The sequence below is a fragment of the Dendrobates tinctorius genome, unplaced genomic scaffold (assembly GCF_039654945.1).
Source record: "Dendrobates tinctorius isolate UK_male_01 unplaced genomic scaffold, ASM3965494v1 ptg000163l, whole genome shotgun sequence".
Taxonomy (NCBI): Eukaryota; Metazoa; Chordata; class Amphibia; order Anura; family Dendrobatidae; genus Dendrobates; species Dendrobates tinctorius.
The window spans coordinates 15793741-15819939 of NW_027361830.1; positions in this window are offsets into that span (position 1 = coordinate 15793741).

Below are 26199 nucleotides of genomic sequence, written 5' to 3' on the forward strand. Positions count from 1 at the left end.
TGCCTCATGAGCTGATGTACGTATAGTGCTATGCACGGGACATGTCAGAAACCACTATGCCACCTCATGTCTAGACTGGATTAACTTCACATTTTGGATCTATAATAGTATAATGTCAAAAAGTATTTGGTCAGTGTAGTGAATCAGTATCTTTAAGCCAAAGGTAGAAGTGACACATACATAAGAAATTATATATGGTAAGTATTTGCATCTCATATGTGTTGTGGAACCACCACTAGTCTTATTTTGCAAAATACAATTGTGTTAATACTGGTTTTTTTTGTTTGGCTGAAAATATGACCATATATTATCCATAGTCTAATACATTGGAGTCCATTGATGAGGAGGTTTGACACTTGGCCCTCCATCATTACCCATATTAGGACTAGAATGCCCTGCAGTCTATGGAACAGACTGATGTAATAGTTGGACAGTGATGCAGGGAGAAGATGGTGAGTCTGAGCTGTATATAATAAGTAAGTGGCACAGGATGCTATTCACAGCAAATTTCAAAATAACCTTAGGAAGTGGCTATTTTTTAATATCAATTCTGTTTCTTGTTCTTTTAACAGAGAAACTAAAAGTTATACACAACAAAGTCCAGCAATAATAGCGTTCAACATCAAAAGGCCTATTCAGTTTTTAAATTGTGTCCCAAACGCTACAATTTTTAGAAGCATTGCGGCTTTAAGTCTTCTCATCTCGACATGCTTAGCATGTCATTCTCCACAAGGAGAAATGATACTTCTTGGATATCGGTCAAACGCCTCTCTCACAGCCAAACCAGATCTCACACTTTCCACTGATGAGGGGCAGTACCCAGAATCACAGTGTCTGCAAATTGAGATTCTGGCTTGGCTTTTATCCTAAGTCATGTAACAAGGCTCGTTAAAGGGTCGACATTGACTTTTAGGATTGCTACTTCCAATAGGTGGCAATAGAGATCTAGTCCTCTTCCTCTCTGAAGAGACAATTTGTATAATTAACATATTTCCCAGAGGAGCATTGCGGCTTTAAGACTCCTCATCTCGACATGCTTAGCATGTCATTCTCCGCAAGGAGAAATAATAATAATATTAATAATCTTTATTTTTATATAGAGCTAACATATTCCGCAGCGCTTTACAGTTTGCACACATTTTCATCACTGTCCCCGATGGGGCTCACAATCTAAATTCCCTATCAGTATGTCTTTGGAGTGTGGGAGGAAACCGGAGAACCCGGAGGAAACCCACGCAAACACGGGGAGAACATACAAACTCCTTGCAGATGTTGTCCTTGGTGGGATACGAACCCAGGACCACTGAGCCACCGTGCTGCCCCGAAATGATACTTCTTGGATATCGGTCAAACGCCTCTCTCACAGCCAAACCAGATCTCACACTTTCCACTGACGAGGGGCAGTACCCAGAATCACAGTGTCTGCAAATTGAGATTCTGGCTTGGCTTTTATCCTAAGTCATGTAACAAGGCTCGTTAAAGGGTCGACATTGACTTTTAGGATTGCTACTTCCAATAGGTGGCAATAGAGATCTAGTCCTCTTCCTCTCTGAAGAGACAATTTGTATAATTAACATATTTCCCAGAGGAGCATTGCGGCTTTAAGACTCCTCATCTCGACATGCTTAGCATGTCATTCTCCGCAAGGAGAAATAATAATAATATTAATAATCTTTATTTTTATATAGAGCTAACATATTCCACAGCGCTTTACAGTTTGCACACATTTTCATCACTGTCCCCGATGGGGCTCACAATCTAAATTCCCTATCAGTATGTCTTTGGAGTGTGGGAGGAAACCGGAGAACCCGGAGGAAACCCACGCAAACACGGGGAGAACATACAAACTCCTTGCAGATGTTGTCCTTGGTGGGATACGAACCCAGGACCACTGAGCCACCGTGCTGCCCCGAAATGATACTTCTTGGATATCGGTCAAACGCCTCTCTCACAGCCAAACCAGATCTCACACTTTACACTGACGAGGGGCAGTACCCTGAAACACAGTGTCTGCAAATTGACATTCTGGCTTGGTTTTTATCCTAAGTCATGTAACAAGGCTCGTTAAAGGGTTGACATTGACTTTTAGGATTGCTACTTCCAATAGGTGGCACTAGAGTTCTAGTCCTCTTCCTCTCTGAAGAGACAATTTGCATAATTAGCATAATTTTTAGAATCAAACATTTTGAACATAGAAGCGCATTGAGTTCTGTTGACAATAATGTTTGGTTGTATTTTAAGAATATTGTGTTGGAGTTTTCCAGTAATGTAAAATGTTTCATTGGCGTTTTTAGCAATAGAATGTATGAGCAGCAGAGAAAGAGTTTGAGCAATTAACAAAGTGCTATGACTTATAGATTTTGAAAAACAGTGTGGAGAGGGGAGTGAAATGCATGTCCTCTAACTCGTGCATTCCAATAACACGTATAACACTGAATCAGTGCATTAAATTTCTGGATATCCAATATCGGCAACATATCACTTTTTATTTCACTATCCAACTTTCTTTAGCTGAAACATTTAGAGGGGAAAAGCAAAAGAGATTAGTTTCATATTTAAAAGAAACCTGTTACAGCTGATGCATGATGCATAAAAGCTACTCAGCACCTTCAGATCTTTTGGTGTCATGTAAGTTCTATAAGGGGTTGTCCATAGCTAAAAAGAAGGGAAAAAATAGTCTGCTAAAATAACTGATATACACTTGGTAAATCTCATACAAAATAATGACATTCTGACCTCGCGCACATGACCGCTACATCCGGGCACATGCTGATTGTGTTTGGCTACAGCGGTTACATGCACATGGTTAGAACGTTACCACTGCTGTACTAGCCACAAAAAAAACAGAAGGATCTCATGAGCTGAAGTGTTGGGTGGCATTTGATTTACCAGATGAGTATAAGAATTGAATCCTTTATTTTAAAAAAAAAAATTCTGACACAACCTCTTGCTGCTTCTTTTAAGTCTTCGGGTCACAAAGTTTTTTTTAGTTTTGCATAATACCTTAAAAGCAGGGTGAGATGTATTTTTCAATTGCATGATTTTTGGATAACTGAAACTTACAGGTGTCATGTTTGCTACTTATCATTTTTTGAACAAAAATAGACAGTTCATGGCAATTTCTACTGTGCTTCACACAATATAACTAACATGTTCATTTCATTCTGTGAGGTTTTGCAGTTATAGCGGTACCAAATATTTATATGTATTGATATACATATATATATAAAAAACCTTCTTTCTCACCCCCAATGGGGTTGCTCTTTTTTGTCCTTTCTCATTCTCGGGTCCTCTACCAGAGGCCAGGGAGTTTGAGGGTTCTGCGCAGGATCTAAGTTGTTCCCAGCATTGCGCTTTTCGGGACAGAGTTCAGATGCTGCTCCTGGGATCTGTTGTAGCCATTCTTGCATTTTAGGGGTCACTGCTCCAAGAGCAATGCCAGATAGGCTAGGCTGAAGAGAGACACAGGCATCTCTCTCTGAGAAGAGTATGCAATAGTCGTGTGCAGAGAGCCGCAAATAGTCCAGCAGCAGAGCTGACAGGAGACCAGCAAATGCCGAATCCAACAGTTTCAACAGCAGCAGAAGTTAAAACAGCAGCTTCAGCAGCAGTTCCAGCAGCAAAAGCAGCATAATAAGAAGCAGTTACAGGAGGTTCAGCAGCAGCATCAACAGCAGATGGCTCTTCTGACAGAAACTATCTGGGCCAGAGAGATGGCACCATCCACCAGCCAAAGTGAAGATCGCTGTGTGAGGCGAATGGTACTGGAGGCCTTACAGAATTTGACTCTGGAGGATGACATTGAGGCTTTACTGACTGTATTTGGGAGGGTGGCAGACAAACAGAAACTGACCCCAGTGCAATGGGGAGATGTCCTGCCTCCATACCCTACTGGAAAACTGCAGAATGCGTACCATGCCCTGCAGGATGCCAAGAAATCCGGCAAGCTAAAGGCAGAGATTATGGCATGTTCATAGCAACTCCAGCATAATGGTTGCACCTGTAACACACCTGTTACACATAGAGTAAAAATTACAACAGCCTGAGATCTGCTCTCCAGTACAAATAGTCTAAAGAGTGGTAGGGGATCAATTTATCCACTCACCATTGAAAGATGTGAAAAGCTAGGTTGCACAGGGAAATCCCCACAGTGCAGATGACCTTGTGAGACTTGCAGATAGATACATGGTCATGGAAAACTCCCTGAGCAATCAAGGGAGCCTGAGGTCACATTTCTGGGATACCCAAAAGAAGAGATCTAAGTCCATGTCTGAGGGGTGTGAAAAGACCCAAGAGCGGTCAGAGCTAGTTTCAAAGGTTACATCTTGCACCATTATCTGTTGGAGATGCTTGAGCCCCGGGTCACATACCAGCCATTTGTCTATTGACCTCAGAATCGATGGACTGCAGCATAAGTCGGCATTATTCCTTCTTTTCTTACCCTTCCTGCAGTGCTGTTCCTCATTCTGGTGAGGGCTTCAGGAATGCCAGGTGACTGTTAACGGTGTCTGAAGGACAGGACCTCACTACAATTTCTGTTCACTGTGCTGGCTAGAAAGGACAATGAGGAAGCATCCTCTGAAACCAACATCCCTGAGGTGGAGGAGTCCTAGGACAACTATGGGTCTGTCCAGCTCAAGAACATAACAGTAAAAGGTACTCTGGAAATTGTAAGTGTATTAAATTGTAATTGTAAGTGTATTAAATTGGGTTCAGCAGGAGATGGGAGCCAATTAAACATTTTCGCAAGGGGACAGACATAATAATCAGTTGGGCTGTGGGATCAAAGTCAAGGGACAGGTAAAAGAGAGTCTCTTCAAAGCCCAAGAGAAAAAGACCTGGAGATATATTATCGGTTGGCTCGAGTGAGACAATTTCAGCCTGGGGATCAGGTATTTGTGTTAGTGCCCACAGGGGAAAGCAAGTTCCTTATTCAGTGGTAGGGGCCCTTTAAGGTGGTGGGAGACGTCGATTACAAAGTACACTGACCAGTGAGAAGGAATGCCACTCCCATATATTATGGCAGCCTGCTAAAACCCTAGGGACCTGTTGCTGGTTGGCCCAGTCAGAAGTCAATGTTCCAGATTTCAGAGTAGCAGGAACTTTGTCACCTTCCCTAAGACTATATGGCCAGAAATTGGTACCAAAAATAGAGGTGGGTTCTTGGAGATACTAGGTCACACTAATGTCATCAAACATGAGTTTCTATCTTGGGTTAATTTTAAAGCCCTGTAGAATTCCTGGGGCCCACCGGGGGGGGGGGGGTAGTCTGAAAGAAGGCTAGACAGAACTTCCACACTCCCCTCATAAAGTCAGTTTTGGTAAAGTGGCATCCTTTAGGCACAGTGAGTTAGCAAATAGTGCCCAGCAGTTGGTTTTGGGCAGAAAGGGAGGGTATGTAGAAATAACATGTAGGCTAAGGTTAAACCCTAGCTCTGAAGGCTTTGATTAGTAAACTGGTTAGCTCTGCATATAAACAGGCTAGTTGTTAATCTAAGACAGTCAATTCAGAGAAGCTGAACAGACTGGATGTGTCTTTCAGCTGAAGAGAGATGTAAATACTTATGTCCCCCAAAAATTGAGAAAAGTATTCAAGGGGTGATGCATTTATTGGCTAACCAGAGAAATTATATTTGCAAGCAAGCTTTCAGGGCTCAGAAGGCCCCATGGTGGTTAATATAAGTAATTAATACACTGCCAATTTTGGAAGTTTTCCACATACAAATAATGGATAGGACTGTACAGGGTGGGCCATTTATATGGATATACCTAAATAAAATGGGAATGGTTGGTGATATCAACTTCCGGTTTGTGGCACATTAGTATATGAGAGGGGTAAAACTTTTCAAAATGGGTGGTGACCATGGTGGCCATTTTGAAGTTGGCCATTTTGGATCCAGCTTTATTTTTTCCAATGGGAAGAGGGTCATGTCACACATCAAACTTATTAAGAATTTCACAAGAAAAACAATGGTGTGCTTGGTTTTAATATAACTTTATTCTGTCATGAGTTATTTTCAAGTTTATGACCACTTATAAAATGTGCTCAAAGTGCTTCCCATTGTATTGGATTGTCAATGCAACCCTCTTCTCTCACACTTGACACACTGATAGTAACATTGCAGAAGAAATGCTAGCACAGGCTTCCAGTATCCGTTGTTTCACATGCTGCACATCTTGTATCTTCACAGCACAGACAATTGCCTTCAGATGACCCCAAAGATAAATTTCTAAGGGGGTCAGATTGGGAGACCTTGGTGGCCATTCAACTAGCCCACGATGACCAATCCACTTTCCAGGAAACTGTTCATGTAGGAATGCTCGTGCCTGACACCCATAATTGATGGTATGGTGTGGTATATGGAAAACAAAGATAGTAGGGCCATTCTTCATCAATGGAAACCTCAATGCCACTGGATATCTGAAATTGCTAAATGATGATGTGTTGCCCTCTTTATGCACTGGACATGGCACGTTCCCTGAGTTTTTCCAGCAAGATGGTGCACCACCACATTATGGGTGTCAGGTACGAGCATTCCTACAAGGAATCTGACCCCCTTTGACTAGCATTTCTTCTGTGGTGTTGCTATCAGTGTGTCAAGAGTGGGAGAAGAAGGTTGCATTGACAATCCAACACAAGGGCAGCACTTTGAACACATTTTATAAGTGATCATAAACTTGTAAATAACTCATGAAAGGATAAAGTTACGTTAAAACGAAGCACACCATTGCTTTTTTGTGAAATTCTCAAGAAGTTTGATGTGTCACATGAACCTCTTCCCATTGGAAAAAATAAAGTTGGATCCAAAATAGCTGACTTCAAAATCGCCGCATGGTCACCACTCATCTTGAATAGTTTTCCCCCCTCCTATATACTAATGTGCCACAAACAGTAAGCTGATATCACCAACCATTCCCATTTTATTTATGTGTATCCATATAAATGGCCCACCCTGTAGTTTTCATCATAGTTACACTTCAACAGTGAGAGACAGAATCTAAAAAAATCCAGAAAATCACATTTGTATGATTTTTAAATAAGTAAATTGCATTTTATTGCATGAAATAAGTATTTCATCACCTAGCATCCAGCAAGAATTCTGCACTCATTACCTATATTAATTGCACCTGTTTGAACTTGTTACCTGAATTAAAGAAACTAGTCAACACACTCAATCAATCACACTCCAACCTCTCCACCATGACCAAGACCAAAGAGCTGTCTAAGAACACCACAGAAAAAAATTATAGACCTGTATAAGGCTGTGATGAGCTACAGGAAAATAGACAAGCAGCTTGATTAACAGGCTACAATTGGCACAATTATTAGAATATGGAAGAAGTACAAGATGACTGTCAATCTTAATCGCTCTGGGTCTCCATGCAAGATCTCGCATCGTGGGTTAGTTAAGATTTTGAGAAAGGTCAGGAATCAGCCCAGAACTACGTGGGAGAACCTGGTCAATGACATGAAGAGAGCTGGGGTCTCAGTCTCAAACATTACTGTTAGTAACACACTACGCCATCATGGATTTAAATCCTGTAAGGCACGCAGGGTCCCCCCTGCTCATGCCAGGACATGTCCAGACACATTTGAAGATCGCCAATGACCATCTAGATCAGGGTTCCCCAACTCCAGTCCTCAAGGCCCACCAACAGATCATGTTTTCAGGATTTCCTTAGTATTGCTAAGGTGATAATTGCTTCACCTGTGCAATACAAAGGAAATCCTGAAAACATGATCTGTTGGTGGGCCTTGTGGTCTGGAGTTGGGGAACCCTGATCTAGATGATCCAGGCATGGAAAAAGGTCATGAGGTCAGATGAGACCAAAATTGAACATTTTAGTATCAACTCCACTCGCCATGATGGAAGTCCCAACCGTGAAGCATGGTGGGGGAAACAAAATATTTTGGGGGTGCTTTTCTTTAAAGGGGACATAACGACTTCACGATATTGAAGGGAGGATGGATGGGGTCATGTGTCGTGAAATTTTGGCTAGCAACCTCCTTCCCTCCGTAAGTGCATTGGAGATGGGTTGTGGTAAGGTCTTCCAGCATGACAATGACCCAATGACACAGCCAGAGCAACTAAGGAGTGGCTCTATAAGAAGCATTGCAAGGTCCTGGAGTGGCCTAGTCAGTCTCCAGACCTGAACCCAAAAAGAAAATCTTTGGACGCAGCTGAATATGAATAAGATGATGGTCATCCCGGTCAGTGGAGAGTCATTTTCGCCCTCTGCCGGTCTGTAGCTTTGTTGTCCCCAATATCTGCTGCTTGACCTTGTTGTAATGGACTGTCGTCTTAGAAATTTTTAGGATGGAGGCAATATGGCACTCACTGTATCCCTCTGCCAGTAAAGCCAGAATTGAGCCCTTCTTTTCCTCACTCAACACTTTTCTTTTCAGTTACTTTGGAATGGTTAAAAGTTATTTTTTCATTCCTATTACTTTTGAGATATTACTAGCACTTGTTTTGCCATCCAGCTTGTCCTATTGCAAGATGATTGTGAACACCACAGCAGGGTTTTTATACTTTCCTTCATTAAATAAGATTTGGTTCAGGTGATCACCTAATCAGAAGCACATTAAGTAGAATGAGGTGTGCTCTGGTTGGAATTCAACTGACACTGGAATGGAATGGCTGTCAGACATGTAGAGAAGCGAATTTTTATAAAACTGTGCAGTGGTCTCTTAATTTTTGCCAGAGCTGAACTTGGTGGCCATGTATACACATTATATTGTATAGAAAATTACACAGCTGTTGGGCAAGCTGTATCCAATCAGTACCATCTTTACACTGATGAAATTAGCACCATCTTTAACCTACTGACATCCATATAGGGGGTGGAAACTAGAGATGAGCGGATCGATCCACAGAGCAAATAACTTTAAGTTGAATTTCCAGAAACTTGCAGGTCTGTACAAATTTAAATACTCTATGATGCCATTTCGCACACTTATAGATTGGGCTAATGGTGACAGGCATGGCCAGGTGAGCTTCACCATAATGTCCTGCAGCTATCATATTATATGGTCTAGTGCAGCCAATCAGAAGCTATAACAGGAAGTATAACAGATGGGGCCGGCCAAAGATAGCCATTGTAAGCTTGTATAATGTATGAATAAGAGGTCCGATTGCATAGATCATTCCATATAGGGAAGAGAAAGGCTTAATCTGATTGCTGTGTACTACATTCAGTGTTTAAAGGGAATCTGTCACCAGATTTTTGCCATATACTCTGAAAGCACCATGATGTATGGGCTTAAAAAGTGATTCCAGCAATGTATTACTTACTAGGCTATGTTCTGTTTCAATAAAATCAGTGTTTTATCAGCAGGAAATCATTACTAGAGGACAAGCTGCCAAGTGCCCCCAAGTACAACCAGGACACCAACACTAATTAGTAGTTTTCTATCAGTATAAAATGTTCACAGAAAGCTGCTAATCAGTGATGTGGGCGAGATTATACACAGTTCAACATTCCACGCTCGGCCAGATCTACAACTGAGAAAACATGCTGCGATTTGCTGCGATTTTCAGGTGAAAAGCGCCTATGCAAGTCAATGGGTGCGAAAAAAAATCTGACAGCACTTGGACCATGCGAGCGCTGTCCGATTTTTACGCACCGGGGTCCTTTGAAAAAAGCCGACAATTCATATGCGGCAACTGTATAATCACACTGACATGTTAGAATAGAATAGATAGAATACATGTATACCCCCTTCACCCCCAAGGGTGGTTTGCACGTTCATGACCGGGCCAATTTTTACAATTCTGACCACTGTACCTTTATGAGGTCATAACTCTCGAATGCTTCCATGGATCCCGGTGATTCTGACATTGTTTTCTCGTGACATATTGTACTTCATGTTAGTGGTAAAATTTCATTCAAATAACTTGCGTTTATTTGTGAGAAAAACGGAAATTTGGCGAAAATTTTGAAAATTTCGCAATTTTCCAACTTTGAATTTTTATGCCCTTAAATCACAGAGATACGGCACACAAAAAACTTGATAACTAACATTTCCCACATGATTACTTTACATCAGCACAATTTTGGAACCAAAATTTTTTTTTGTTAGGAAGTTATAAGGGTTAAAAGTTGACCAGCGATTTCTCATTTTTACAACACCATTTTATTTTTAGGACCACATCACATTTGAAGCCACTTTGAGGGGTCTATATGATAGAAAATACCCAAAAGTGACACCATTCTAAAAACTGCACCCCTTAAGGTGCTCAAAACCACATTCAAGAAGTTTATTAACCCTTTAGGTGCGTCACATGAAATTTTTTGAATATTTAAAAAAAAATGAACATCTAACTTTTTTTCATAAAAAAATACTTCAGGTTCAATTTTTTTTATTTTACCAAGGGTAACAGGAGAAATTGAACTGCAAAAGTTATTGTGCAATTTGTCCTGAGTACGCAGATACCTGATATGTGGGGGGGAACGACTGTTTCGGCGCATGGCAGAGCTCAGAATGGAAGGAGCGCAGTTTGACTTTTTCAATGCAAAATTGGCTGGAATTCAGATTGGACGCCATGTCACGTTTGGAGAGTCCCTGATGTACCTAAACAGTGGAAACCCCCTACAAGTGACCCCATTTTGGAAACTAGACCCCCCAAGGAACTTATCTAGATATGTGGTGAGAACTTTGAACCCACAAGGGCTTTACAGAAGTTTATAACATACAGCGGTACAATTAAAAAATCATATTTTTTCCACAAAAATGATCTTTTCACCCCAATTTTTATTTTCCCAAGGGTAACAGGACCCTAAAAGTTATTGTGCAATTTGTCCTGAGTACGCTGATACCCCACATGTGGGGGTAAACCACTATTTGGGCGCATGGCAGAGCTCGGAAGGGAAGCAGCGCCATTTGACGTTTTTGGCTGGAATTGAGATTGGACACCATGTCGCGTTTGGAAAACCCCTGATGTACCAAAACAGTGGAAACCCCCCACAAATGACACCATTTTGGAAAATAGACCCCCTAAGGAACTTATCTAGATGTGTGGTGAGAACTTTCAACCCCCATGGGCTTCACAGAAGTTTATAACATAAAGCCATACAATTAAAAAATCATATTTTTTTCCACAAAAATGATCTTTTCACCCTCAATTCTTATTTTCCCAAGGGTAACAGGACCCTAATAGTTATTGTGCAATTTGTCCTGAGTACGCTGATACCCCACATGTGGGGGTAAACCACTATTTGGGCGCATGGCAGAGCTCGGAAGGGAAGCAGCGCCACTTGACGTTTTTGGCTGGAATTGAGATCGGACACCATGTCGCGTTTGGAAAACCCCTGATGTACCAAAACAGTGGAAACCCCCCACAAATGACACCATTTTGGAAACTAGACCCCCTAAGGAACTTATATAGATGTGTGGTGAGCATTTTGACCCCCCCAGTGCTTCACAGAAGTTTACAACGCCCGGGCGTGAAAATAAAAAATTCATATTTTTTCCACAAACATGATCTTTTAGTCACCATTTTTTTATTTTCCCAAGGGTACCAGGAGAAATTGGACCCCAAAAGTTGTTGTCCAATTTGTCCTGAGTATGCTGATACCCCATATGTGGGAGAAAACTACTGTATGGGCACACGTCGGGGCTCGGAAGGGAAGTAGTGACGTTTTGGAATGCAGACTTTGATGGAATGGTCTGCGGGTGTCATGTTGCCTTTGGAGAGCCCCTAATGTACCTAAACAGTGGAAACCCCCCACAAATGACACCATTTTGTAAACTAGACCCCCCAAGGAACTTATCTAGATGTGTGGTGAGCACTTTGACCCCCCCAGTGCTTCACAGAAGTTTACAACGCCCGGGCGTGAAAATAAAAAATTCGTATTTTTTCCACAAACATGATCTTTTAGTCACCATTTTTTTATTTTCCCAAGGGTACCAGGAGAAATTGGACCCCAAAAGTTGTTGTCCAATTTGTCCTGAGTATGCTGATACCCCATATGTGGGAGAAAACTACTGTATGGGCACACGTCGGGGCTCGGAAGGGAAGTAGTGACGTTTTGGAATGCAGACTTTGATGGAATGGTCTGCGGGTGTCATGTTGCCTTTGGAGAGCCCCTAATGTACCTAAACAGTGGAAACCCCCCACAAATGACACCATTTTGTAAACTAGACCCCCCAAGGAACTTATCTAGATGTGTGGTGAGCACTTTGACCCCCCCAGTGCTTCACAGAAGTTTACAACGCCCGGGCGTGAAAATAAAAAATTCGTATTTTTTCCACAAACATGATCTTTTAGTCACCATTTTTTTATTTTCCCAAGGGTACCAGGAGAAATTGGACCCCAAAAGTTGTTGTCCAATTTGTCCTGAGTACGCTGATTTCCCATATGTGGGAGAAAACTACTGTATGGACACACGTCGGGGCTCGGAAGGGAAGCAGTGACGTTTTGGAATGCAGACTTTGATGGAATGGTCTGCGGGTGTCATGTGCGTTTGGAGAGCCCCTGATGTACCTAAACTATTGAAACTCCCCACAAGTGACCCCATTTTGGACACTAGACCCCCCACGGAACTTTTCTAGATGTGTGGTGAGCACTTTGAACCCCCAAGTGCTTCACAGAAGTTTATAACGCTCGGACGTGAAAATAAAAAAATCATTTTTTTCCACAAAAATGATATTTTTGCCCCCAATTTTTTATTTTCCTAAGGGTAACAGGAGAAATTGGACCCCAAAAATTGTTTTGCAATTTGTCCTGAGTAGGCTGATACCCTACATGTGGGGGTAAAACACTGTTTGGGCGCATAGCAGAGCTTGGAAGGGAAGGAGCACCATTTGACTTTTTCAACTCAGAATTGGCTGGAATTGAGATCAGACGCCATGTTGCATTTGGAGAGCCCCTGATGTGCCCAAACAGTGGAAACCCCCAATTCTAACTCCAACCCGAACCCCAACACGCCCCTAACCCTAGCCCTAACCCTAGCCCTAGCCCTAGCCCTAGCCCTAACCCTAGCCCTAACCCTAGCCCTAACCCTAACCCTACCCTAACCCTACCCCAACACACCCCTAGCCCTAACCCTAGCCCTAACCCTAATGGAAAAATGGAAATAAATACATTTTTTTTATTTTATTATTTTTCCCTAACTAAGGGGGTGATAACGGGGGGTTTGATTTACTATTTATGGCGGTTTTTATGTTTGGCGGCTGTCGCACGCTAAAAGACGCTTTTTATTGTAAAAATAGTTTTTGCATCACCACATATTGAGAGCTATAATTTTTCCGTATTTTGACCCACCGAGTCATGTGAGGTCTTATTTTTTGCGGGACGAGTTGACGTTTTTATTGGTACCATTTTCGGGCACGTGAAATTTTTTAATCGCTTTTTATTCCGATTTTTGTGACGCAGAATGAACAAAAACCAGCGTTTCATGAATTTCTTTTGGGGGGGTGCGTTTACACCATTCCGCGTGCGGTAAAATTGATAAAGCGGTTTTATTCTTCTGGTCAGTACGGTTACAGCGATACCTCATTTAGGTCGTTTTTTTATGTTTTTGTCGGTTTTATGCAATGAAAACTATTTTATATAAAAAATAATTATTTTTGCATCGCTTTATTCTGCGAGTTATAACTTTTTTATTTTTTCACTGATGATGCTGTATGGCAGCTTGTTTTTTGCGGGACAAGATGACGTTTTCAGCGGTACCATGGATATTTATATGCGTCTTTTTGATCGCGCGTTATTGCACTTTTTGTTTGGCGGTATGATAATAAATCATTATTTTTTGTTTCGTTTTTTATTTTTGTTTTTTAAGGGGTTCGCTAAAGGGGTTAACTATTGGGACAGTTTTATAGGGCAGGTCGTTACAGACGCGGCGATACCTAATATGTGTACTTTTATTGTTTTTTTTTTTTATTATTTTCAAAAAATGAATTTATTGGGGAATATTTTTTTTTTTTTTTACTAATTTATTTGGCGATTTTTTTTAATTTATTTTTGCACTTTTTTTTTATTTTTTTTTTACTTTATTACATAGTCCCAGGTGGGACATCACTGTCCTGTGACAGATCGCTGATCTGTCACATCACAGATCACTGTGACAGATCAGCAATCTGTCACAGGCATTGCACAAGGCTTCCTCATGCCTGCGCTTTGCAGGCACTGAGGAAGCCAGCTTCCCCAGGCCCCCGAAGGCCCCCGTCGCCATCTTGGATTCGGGGGCCTGGAGGAAAGGAGCCCCCCGCAGCAGCGCTGCACATTGCGCTGCCGTGGGGGGCTCAGGGAAGCACGGAGGGAGCCCCCTCCCTGCCGATGCTTCCCTTTAACCCCCGGTACACCGCGATCATGTTTGATCGCGGTGTGCAAGGGGTTAACGTGTCGGGGGCGGTCCGTGACCGCCCCTGACACATTGTGCCGGGTGTCAGCTGTGATAATCAGCTGACACCCGGCCGCAATCAGCGGCGCTCACCACGTGGGCGCCGCTGATCGCGGTAGACGTACTATCCCGTCCCCGGTCATACGGGCCCGGGTACCGTGGACGGGATAGTACGTCTCATGTCAGGAAGGGGATACTCATAGAATACATAGATATATATGTGTGTGTGTCACTGACATGTATATATATATATATATATATATATATATGTGTGTGTATTCTATGTGTATATATCTATTCTATCTATTCTTTTTTGAGCTGTGAGTGTGATTTTACTGTATAGCCACATATGAATTGCCGGCTTATCTATCGATTTATCTAATATAAATACATATATATGTGTGTGTTTTGAAGATTCTTTTGTTTTAAAACAATGTGTACAGTTTGTTTTTTACAATGCTATTTTAACATGAGTTTTTACATGGAAAGAACTGCTCTATGTAAAACCTCATAGAATCGTAGAGTTGGAAGGAACCTCCTGGGCCATCTGGTCCAACCCCCTGCTCAGACAGATATTTGTCCAGCCTCTGTTTGAAGACTTCTATTGAAGGAGAACTCACCACCTCTCGTGGCAGCCTGTTCCACTCATTGATCACTCTAACTGTCAAAAAGTTTTTCTAATATCTAATCTGTGTCTCCTCCCATTGAGTTTCATCCCATTGCTTCTAGTCTTTCCATGTGCAAATGTGAATAAAGATGATCATTCTGCAATGTGACAGCCCTTGAGATATTTGTAGACAGTTATTAAGTTTCCTCTCAGTCTTCTCTTTTGCAAGCTAAACATTCCCAAATCCTGCAACCTTTCCTCATAAGACAGGGTTTGCAGACCGGTCACCATTCTGGTCGCTCTTTTCTGAACTTGCTCCAGTTTGTTGATGTCTTTTTTAAAATGTGGTGTCCAAAACTGGACACAGTATTCCAGATGAGGTCTGACCAAAGAGGAGTAGAGGGCAATAATGACTTCACGTGATCTAGACTGTATGCTTCTGTTAATACATCCTAGAATTGCATTTGCCTTTTTTGCTGCTGTATCACACTGTTGACTCATATTCAGTCTGTGATCTATTAATATACCCAAGTCTTTTTCACATGTGCTGTTGCTTAGCCCTATTCCTCCCATTCTGTATATGCTTTTTTCATTTCCCAGATGTAGTACTTTGCATTTTTCCCTGTTAAAAACCATTCTGTTAGTTGCTGCCCACTGCTCCAGTTTATTTATATCTTTTTGAATCTTCTCTCTCTCTTCTATAGTATTAGCTATCCCTCCTAGCTTTGTGTCATCAGCAAATTTAATCAGTTTATACTCAATTCCTTCATCTAAATCATTGATAAAGATATTGAACAATACAGGGCCCAGGACAGAGCCCTGTGGTACCCCACTTGAGACATTCTTCCAACTGGATGTGCAGCCATATACGATCACTCTTTAAGTTCGATCACTAAGCCAGTTATGAATCCACCTAACAGTTGCCTTGTCCATTCCATACTTAGTCATTTTTTCAATAAGGATTGTGTGAGATGCTTTGTCAGATGCTTTGCTGAAGTCAAGATATACTATATCTACAGCATTTCTCTGATCCACCCAATCAGTGATTCTGTCATAGAAGGAAATTAAGTTAGTCTGACATGACTTATTAGTTACAAACTCATGCTGACTCTGTTTAATCACTTCATTCTTATCCAGGTACTGACATACATGTTGTTTCATAATTTGTTCAAAGATCTTTCCTGGAATAGAAGCAGACTCACCGGCCTATAGTTGCCTGGGTCCACCTTCTTCCCCTTTTTGAAGATAGGAACAACATTTGCTCTTCTCATGTTAAAATCGCATTGAATACGGATGTCATACGCATGTCATATGGAAAAATCACACTGAAATCGCATGACACTCGCATGACAATCGCATAGAATCGGTCCGTTTTTTCCATCCAGAAAATGGACCGTTTTTTTATCACAAATGGGGATGAGCCCTTAAAGTGAATAACAACCTGTGTGACTTGAAGGAATCCATTATAATCCATCTGTCGGCTACTGCTGGCATTTGTCGTCCAACAGTTCTATCACAGAATGGTAGCTTCTGCTATAAACCAAAGCAACAATGGATATAAGAACAAACTCTAATTAACCTCTTCGCGACCGCCCACAGTAGATAAACGTTGGCGCTTGCTGGGCTTTGTGCAGCGCCGACATTTATCTACTGTCGGCGGTTTTGTGCCCCCCGGGACCCCCTCATACCTTATAACGCGGGGATCCCGGTGCACAATGCATGCTGGGACCCCCGACGTCATCAAGACCTGATTGGTTCAGGTCCTGATGACGTCGCGTCACAGCAGCCAATGAGAGAGCTCGCTGGGAAAGCTGCTTGTTTCCCGGCGATCTCCCTCATTATAACGCGACTTCTCCTCTGAGCTCATGCTGACAGATGAGCAGAGTTGAAGCAGCGTTACAGTGTGACTAGATCGCTGCCTGGCACACCTGATTGCTGCCTGGCACAGCTGTGTCAGGCAGCGATCTTGTCACACAGTAACGCTGCTTCACCTCTGCTCATCTGTCAGTGTGAGATCAGAGGAGAAGTGACGTTACTATGTGCCGGGCAGCGATCTTGTCACATAGTAACGCTGCTTCTCCTCTGATCATCTGCCAGTGTGAGATCAGAGGAGAAGTGGCGTTACTATGAGTCAAAAATACAAAAAATAAAAAACACAAAAATAAAAAAAAAAGTAAAGAAAAAAAAGCAGGTAGGCAGGCTAGAGGCTAGGTCTAGGGTTAGGTCTAGGGTTAGGGCTAGGGTTAGGGCTAGGGTTAGGGCTAGGGTTAGGGTTAGGGCTAGGGTTAGGGCTAGGGTTAGGGCTAGGGTTAGGGCTAGAGTTAGGGGTGTGTTGGGGTTAGGGTTGGAATTCGAATTGGGGGTTTCCACTGTTTAGGTACATCAGGGGCTCTGTAAATGCAATATGATGCCCGCAGACCATTCCATCAAAGTCTGCATTCCAGAACGTCACTACTTCCCTTCCGAGCCCCACCGTGTGCCCAAACAGTGGTCCCCCCCACATGTGGGGTACCAGCGTACTCAGGACAAATTGGACAACAACTCTTAGGGTCCAATTTCTCCTGTTACCCTTGTGAAAATAAAAATTGGGAGCTAAAAGATCATTTTTGTGGAAAAAAAATGATTTTTTTATTTTCACGGCTCTACATTATAAACTTTAGTGAAACACTTGGGGGTTCAAAGTGCTCACCACACATCTAGATAAGTTCCTTGGGGGGGTCTAGTTTCCAAAAAGGGGTCACTTGTGGAGGATTTCCACTGTTTAGGCACATCAGGGGCTCTGCAAACGCGACATGACACCCGCAGACCATTCCATCAAAGTCTGCATTCCAAAACGTCACTACTTCCCTTCCGATCCCCACCGTGTGCCCAAACAGTAGTTTTCTTCCACATATGGGGTACCAGTGTACTCAGGACAAATTGGACAACAACTTTTGGGGTCCAATTTCTCCTGTTACCCTTGTGAAAATAAAAAATTGGGGGCTAAAAGATCATGTTTGTGGAACAAAAATGATTTTTTATTTTCATGGCTCTACGTTATAAACTTCTGTGAAGCACTTGGGGGTTCAAAGTGCTCACGACACATCTAGATAAGTTCTTTAAGGAGTCTAGTTTCCAAAATGGGGTCACTTGTGGGGGTTTCCACTGTTTAGGCACATTAGGGGCTCTCCAAATGCGACATGGCGTCCTATCTCAATTCCAGCCAATTCTGCATTGAAAAAGTCAAACGGCACTCCTTCCTTTCTGAGCTCTGCCGTGTGCTCAAACAGTGGTTTAGCCCCACATACGGGGTATCGGCGTATTTGGGAGAAATTGCACAAAAAATTTTGTGGTTCATTTTCTGTTTTTACACTTGTGAAAATAAAAAAAATGGTTCTGAAGTAAAATGTTTGTGAAAAAAAGTTAAATGTTTATTTTTTCCTTCCACATTCCATTCATTCATGTGAATCACCTGAAGGGTTAATAAACTTCTTGAATGTGGTTTTGAGTACATTGAGAGATGCAGTTTTTAGAATGGTGTCACGTTTGGGTATTTTCTGTCATATTGACCCCCCAAACTCACTTCAAATGTGAGGTGGTCCCTAAAAAAAATGGTGTTGTAAATTTTGTTGTAAAAATGAGAAATCGCTGGTCAACTTTTAACCCTTATAACTTCCTAAAAAAAAAAAATTATGTTTCCAAAATTGTGCGGATGTAAAGTCGACATGTGGGAAATGTTATTTATTAACTATTTTGTGCAATATCACTCTCTGATTTAAGGGCATGAAAATTAAAAGTTTGAAAATTGCAAAATTTTCAAAATTTTTGCCAAATTTCGATTTTTTTAACATATAAGCGCAGTTCATATCTAAGAAATTTTACCACTATCCTGAAGTACAATATGTCATGAGAAAACAGTGTCAGAATCAGCAGGATCCGTTGAAGCGTTCTAGAGTTATGGCCTCATAAAGTGACACTGGTCAGAATTGAAAAAATTGGCCTGGTCACGAAGGCAAAAACAGGCTCAGGCGCGAAAGGGTTAATATAGTCTCTCTGTGTCAAATTAATGAATGTTATCAGAGAAAGAGCATAGACTAGAGTTGAGCGAAACGGGTCGAAAAAATTCAAAAGTCGCCGACTTTTGGCAAAGTCGGGTTTCATGAAACGAAACCCGACCCTAGGATGAGGTCGGCCACGAGGTCGGCGACTTACGCGCCAAAGTCGCGTTTCAAAAGTTTGTTTTGCGCTCTTTTTCAGCCAATCAGGATCCACGGACACTGTGGGCAACGTGATGACATAGGCACGGGTCACCACCATCTTTCAGAAGGGCATGCAAGTGATTGGCTTGCTTTGGTGGGCGTCACAGGGGGTATAAAAGGGCGTGCACGCCGACCGCCATCTTACTTCTGCCGATCTTAGTATAGGGAGAGGTTGCTGCTGATTCTGTAGGGAGAGCGTTAGGCAGGGAAGAAGACAAAAAAACTGCTTCTGCTGCTAGCGATTTGGCCTGCACAACACACAAGTCACTGTGTGTGCAGTGCAAGGGGAGGCTATATTGTGGTGTATCAGTGGTGTTGGTTGTTGGGCTGCCTTCTAGGGCTTCCTGACACGCTGGCATTGCTGTTTAACCACTGCTCCGCAAACTGCTTTTTTAAAAGCAATCCAATCTCCCTTATCCTCTCGTCACTTTGGTCACAGGCAGCTGTGCCATCGAGCGTGTCACATAGCGCTCAGATATCAGTGGGCCGCACACAATCCACAAGTGTCCAGTGTCCAAAAGTGTACGCAGAGATTCAAAATCTCCATTATCCTCTCGTCACTTTGGTCACAGGCAGCTGTGCCATCGAGCGTGTCACATAGCGCTCAGATATCAGTGGGCCGCACACAATCCACAAGTGTCCAGTGTCCAAAAGTGTACGCAGAGATTCAAAATCTCCATTATCCTCTCGTCACTTTGGTCACAGGCAGCTGTGCCATCGAGCGTGTCACATAGCGCTCAGATATCAGTGGGCCGCACACAATCCACAAGTGTCCAGTGTCCAAAAGTGTACGCAGAGATTCAAAATCTCCATTATCCTCTCGTCACTTTGGTCACAGGCAGCTGTGCCATCGAGCGTGTCACATAGCGCTCAGATATCAGTGGGCCGCACACAATCCACAAGTGTCCAGTGTCCAAAAGTGTACGCAGAGATTCAAAATCTCCATTATCCTCTCGTCACTTTGGTCACAGGCAGCTGTGCCATCGAGCGTGTCACATAGCGCTCAGATATCAGTGGGCCGCACACAATCCACAAGTGTCCACTGTCCACAAGTGTACGCAGAGATTCAAAATCTCCATTATCCTCTCGTCACTTTGGTCACAGGCAGCTGTGCCATCGAGCGTGTCACATAGCGCTCAGATATCAGTGGGCCGCACACAATCCACAAGTGTCCAGTGTCCAAAAGTGTACGCAGAGATTCAAAATCTCCATTATCCTCTCGTCACTTTGGTCACAGGCAGCTGTGCCATCGAGCGTGTCACATAGCGCTCAGATATCAGTGGGCCGCACACAATCCACAAGTGTCCAGTGTCCAAAAGTGTACGCAGAGATTCAAAATCTCCACTATGCTCTCGTCACTTTGGTCACAGGCAGCTGTGCCATCGAGCGTGTCACATAGCGCTCAGATATCAGTGGGCCGCACACAATCCACAAGTGTCCACTGTCCAATAGTGTACGCAGAGATTCAAAATCTCCATTATCCTCTCGTCACTTTGGTCACAGGCAGCTGTGCCATCGAGCGTGTCACATAACGCTCAGATATCAGTGGGCCGCACACAATCCACAAGTGTCCACTGTCCAATAGTGTACGCAGAGATTCAAAATCTCCATTATCCTCTCGTCACTTTGGTCACAGGCAGCTGTGCCATCGAGCGTGTCACATAGCACTCAGATATCAGTGGGCCGCACACAATCCACAAGTGTCCAGTGTCCAAAAGTGTACGCAGAGATTCAAAATCTCCATTATCCTCTCGTCACTTTGGTCACAGGCAGCTGTGCCATCGAGCGTGTCACATAGCGCTCAGATATCAGTGGGCCGCACACAATCCACAAGTGTCCACTGTCCAAAAGTGTACGCAGAGATTCAAAATCTCCATTATCCTCTCGTCACTTTGGTCACAGGCAGCTGTGCTATCGAGCGTGTCACATAGCGCTCAGATATCAGTGGGCCGCACACAATCCACAAGTGTCCAGTGTCCAAAAGTGTACGCAGAGATTCAAAATCTCCATTATCCTCTCGTCACTTTGGTCACAGGCAGCTGTGCCATCGAGCGTGTCACATAGCGCTCAGATATCAGTGGGCCGCACACAATCCACAAGTGTCCACTGTCCACAAGTGTACGCAGAGATTCAAAATCTCCATTATCCTCTCGTCACTTTGGTCACAGGCAGCTGTGCCATCGAGCGTGTCACATAGCGCTCAGATATCAGTGGGCCGCACACAATCCACAAGTGTCCAGTGTCCAAAAGTGTACGCAGAGATTCAAAATCTCCATTATCCTCTCGTCACTTTGGTCACAGGCAGCTGTGCCATCGAGCGTGTCACATAGCGCTCAGATATCAGTGGGCCGCACACAATCCACAAGTGTCCACTGTCCAAAAGTGTACGCAGAGATTCAAAATCTCCATTATCCTCTCGTCACTTTGGTCACAGGCAGCTGTGCTATCGAGCGTGTCACATAGCGCTCAGATATCAGTGGGCCGCACACAATCCACAAGTGTCCAGTGTCCAAAAGTGTACGCAGAGATTCAAAATCTCCATTATCCTCTCGTCACTTTGGTCACAGGCAGCTGTGCCATCGAGCGTGTCACATAGCGCTCAGATATCAGTGGGCCGCACACAATCCACAAGTGTCCACTGTCCACAAGTGTACGCAGAGATTCAAAATCTCCATTATCCTCTCGTCACTTTGGTCACAGGCAGCTGTGCCATCGAGCGTGTCACATAGCGCTCAGATATCAGTGGGCCGCACACAATCCACAAGTGTCCACTGTCCAATAGTGTACGCAGAGATTCAAAATCTCCATTCTCCTCTCGTCACTTTGGTCACAGGCAGCTGTGCCATCGAGCGTGTCACATAGCGCTCAGATATCAGTGGGCCGCACACAATCCACAAGTGTCCAGTGTCCAAAAGTGTACGCAGAGATTCAAAATCTCCATTATCCTCTCGTCACTTTGGTCACAGGCAGCTGTGCCATCGAGCGTGTCACATAGCGCTCAGATATCAGTGGGCCGCACACAATCCACAAGTGTCCAGTGTCCAAAAGTGTACGCAGAGATTCAAAATCTCCATTATCCTCTCGTCACTTTGGTCACAGGCAGCTGTGCCATCGAGCGTGTCACATAGCGCTCAGATATCAGTGGGCCGCACACAATCCACAAGTGTCCACTGTCCACAAGTGTACGCAGAGATTCAAAATCTCCATTATCCTCTCGTCACTTTGGTCACAGGCAGCTGTGCCATCGAGCGTGTCACATAGCGCTCAGATATCAGTGGGCCGCACACAATCCACAAGTGTCCACTGTCCACAAGTGTACGCAGAGATTCAAAATCTCCATTATCCTCTCGTCAATTTGGTCACAGGCAGCTGTGCCATCGAGCGTGTCACATAGCGCTCAGATATCAGTGGGCCGCACACAATCCACAAGTGTCCAGTGTCCAAAAGTGTACGCAGAGATTCAAAATCTCCATTATCCTCTCGTCACTTTGGTCACAGGCAGCTGTGCTATCGAGCGTGTCACATAGCGCTCAGATATCAGTGGGCCGCACACAATCCACAAGAGTCCAGTGTCCAAGAGTGTACGCAGAGATTCAAAATCTCCATTATCCTCTCGTCACTTTGGTCACAGGCAGCTGTGCCATCGAGCGTGTCACATAGCGCTCAGATATCAGTGGGCCGCACACAATCCACAAGTGTCCACTGTCCACAAGTGTACGCAGAGATTCAAAATCTCCATTATCCTCTCGTCACTTTGGTCACAGGCAGCTGTGCCATCGAGCGTGTCACATAGCGCTCAGATATCAGTGGGCCGCACACAATCCACAAGTGTCCACTGTCCACAAGTGTAGGCAGAGATTCAAAATCTCCATTATCCTCTCGTCACTTTGGTCACAGGCAGCTGTGCCATCGAGCGTGTCACATAGCGCTCAGATATCAGTGGGCCACACACAATCCACAAGTGTCCACTGTCCACAAGTGTACGCAGAGATTCAAAATCTCCATTATCCTCTCGTCACTTTGGTCACAGGCAGCTGTGCCATCGAGCGTGTCACATAGCGCTCAGATATCAGTGGGCCGCACACAATCAACAAGTGTCCAGTGTCCAAAAGTGTACGCAGAGATTCAAAATCTCCATTATCCTCTCGTCACTTTGGTCACAGGCAGCTGTGCCATCGAGCGTGTCACATAGCGCTCAGATATCAGTGGGCCGCACACAATCCACAAGTGTCCACTGTCCAATAGTGTACGCAGAGATTCAAAATCTCCATTATCCTCTCGTCACTTTGGTCACAGGCAGCTGTGCCATCGAGCGTGTCACATAGCGCTCAGATATCAGTGGGCCGCACACAATCCACAAGTGTCCAGTGTCCAAAAGTGTACGCAGAGATTCAAAATCTCCATTATCCTCTCGTCACTTTTTCACAGGCAGCTGTGCCATCGAGCGTGTCACATAGCGCTCAGATATCAGTGGGCCGCACACAATCCACAAGTGTCCACTGTCCACAAGTGTACGCAGAGATTCAAAATCTCCATTATCCTCTCGTCACTTTGGTCACAGGCAGCTGTGCCATCGAGCGTGTCACATAGCGCTCAGATATCAGTGGGCCGCACACAATCCACAAGTGTCCACTGTCCACAAGTGTACGCAGAGATTCAAAATCTCCATTATCCTCTCGTCACTTTGGTCACAGGCAGCTGTGCCATCGAGCATGTCACATAGCGCTCAGATATCAGTGGGCCGCACACAATCCACAACTGTCCACTGTCCACAAGTGTACGCAGAGATTCAAAATCTCTATCATCCTCTCGTCACTTTGGTCACAGGCAGCTGTGCCATCGAGCGTGTCACATAGCGCTCAGATATCAGTGGGCCGCACACAATCCACAAGTGTCCAGTGTCCAAAAGTGTACGCAGAGATTCAAAATCTCCATTATCCTCTCGTCACTTTGGTCACAGGCAGCTGTGCCATCGAGCGTGTCACATAGCGCTCAGATATCAGTGGCCGCACACAATCCACAAGTGTCCAGTGTCCAAAAGTGTACGCAGAGATTCAAAATCTCCATTATCCTCGCGTCACTTTGGTCACAGGCAGCTGTGCCATCGAGCGTGTCACATAGCGCTCAGATATCAGTGGGCCGCACACAATCCACAAGTGTCCACTGTCCACAAGTGTATGCAGAGATTCAAAATCTCCATTATCCTCTCGTCACTTTGGTCACAGGCAGCAGTGCCATCGAGCGTGTCACATAGCGCTCAGATATCAGTGGGCCGCACTCAATCCACAAGTGTCCACTGTCCACAAGTGTACGCAGAGATTCAAAATCTCCATTATCCTCTCGTCACTTTGGTCACAGGCAGCTGTGCCATCGAGCGTGTCACATAGCGCTCAGATATCAGTGGGCCGCACACATTCCACAAGTGTCCACTGTCCAATAGTGTACGCAGAGATTCAAAATCTCCATTATCCTCTCGTCACTTTGGTCACAGGCAGCTGTGCCATCGAGCGTGTCACGTAGCGCTCAGATATCAATGGGCCGCACACAATCCACAAGTGTCCAGTGTCCAAAAGTGTACGCAGAGATTCAAAATCTCCATTATCCTCTCGTCACTTTGGTCACAGGCAGCTGTGCCATCGAGCGTGTCACATAGCGCTTAGATATCAGTGGGCCGCACACAATCCACAAGTGTCCACTGTCCACAAGTGTACGCAGAGATTCAAAATCTCCATTATCCTCTCGTCACTTTGGTCACAGGCAGCTGTGCCATCGAGCGTGTCACATAGCGCTCAGATATCAGTGGGCCGCACACAATCCACAAGTGTCCACTGTCCACAAGTGTACGCAGAGATTCAAAATCTCCATTATCCTCTTGTCACTTTGGTCACAGCCAGCTGTGCCATCGAGCGTGTCACATAGCGCTCAGATATCAGTGGGCCGCACACAATCCACAAGTGTCCACTGTCCACAAGTGTACGCAGAGATTCAAAATCTCCATTATCCTCTCGTCACTTTGGTCACAGGCAGCTGTGCCATCGAGCGTGTCACATAGCGCTCAGATATCAGTGGGCCGCACACAATCCACAAGTGTCCACTGTCCAATAGTGTACGCAGAGATTCAAAATCTCCATTATCCTCTCGTCACTTTGGTCACAGGCAGCTGTGCCATCGAGCGTGTCACGTAGCGCTCAGATATCAGTGGGCCGCACACAATCCACAAGTGTCCACTGTCCACAAGTGTACGCAGAGATTCAAAATCTCCATTATCCTCTCGTCACTTTGGTCACAGGCAGCTGTGCCATCGAGCGTGTCACATAGCGCTCAGATATCAGTGGGCCGCACACAATCCACAAGTGTCCAGTGTCCAAAAGTGTACGCAGAGATTCAAAATCTCCATTATCCTCTCGTCACTTTGGTCACAGGCAGCTGTGCCATCGAGCGTGTCACATAGCGCTCAGATATCAGTGGGCCGCACACAATCCACAAGTGTCCACTGTCCACAAGTGTACGCAGAGATTCAAAATCTCCATTATCCTCTCGTCACTTTGGTCACAGGCAGCTGTGCCATCGAGCGTGTCACATAGCGCTCAGATATCAGTGGGCCGCACACAATCCACAACTGTCCACTGTCCACAAGTGTACGCAGAGATTCAAAATCTCTATCATCCTCTCGTCACTTTGGTCACAGGCAGCTGTGCCATCGAGCGTGTCACATAGCGCTCAGATATCAGTGGGCCGCACACAATCCACAAGTGTCCAGTGTCCAAAAGTGTACGCAGAGATTCAAAATCTCCATTATCCTCTCGTCACTTTGGTCACAGGCAGCTGTGCCATCGAGCGTGTCACATAGCGCTCAGATATCAGTGGGCCGCACACAATCCACGAGTGTCCAGTGTCCAAAAGTGTACGCAGAGATTCAAAATCTCCATTATCCTCGCGTCACTTTGGTCACAGGCAGCTGTGCCATCGAGCGTGTCACATAGCGCTCAGATATCAGTGGGCCGCACA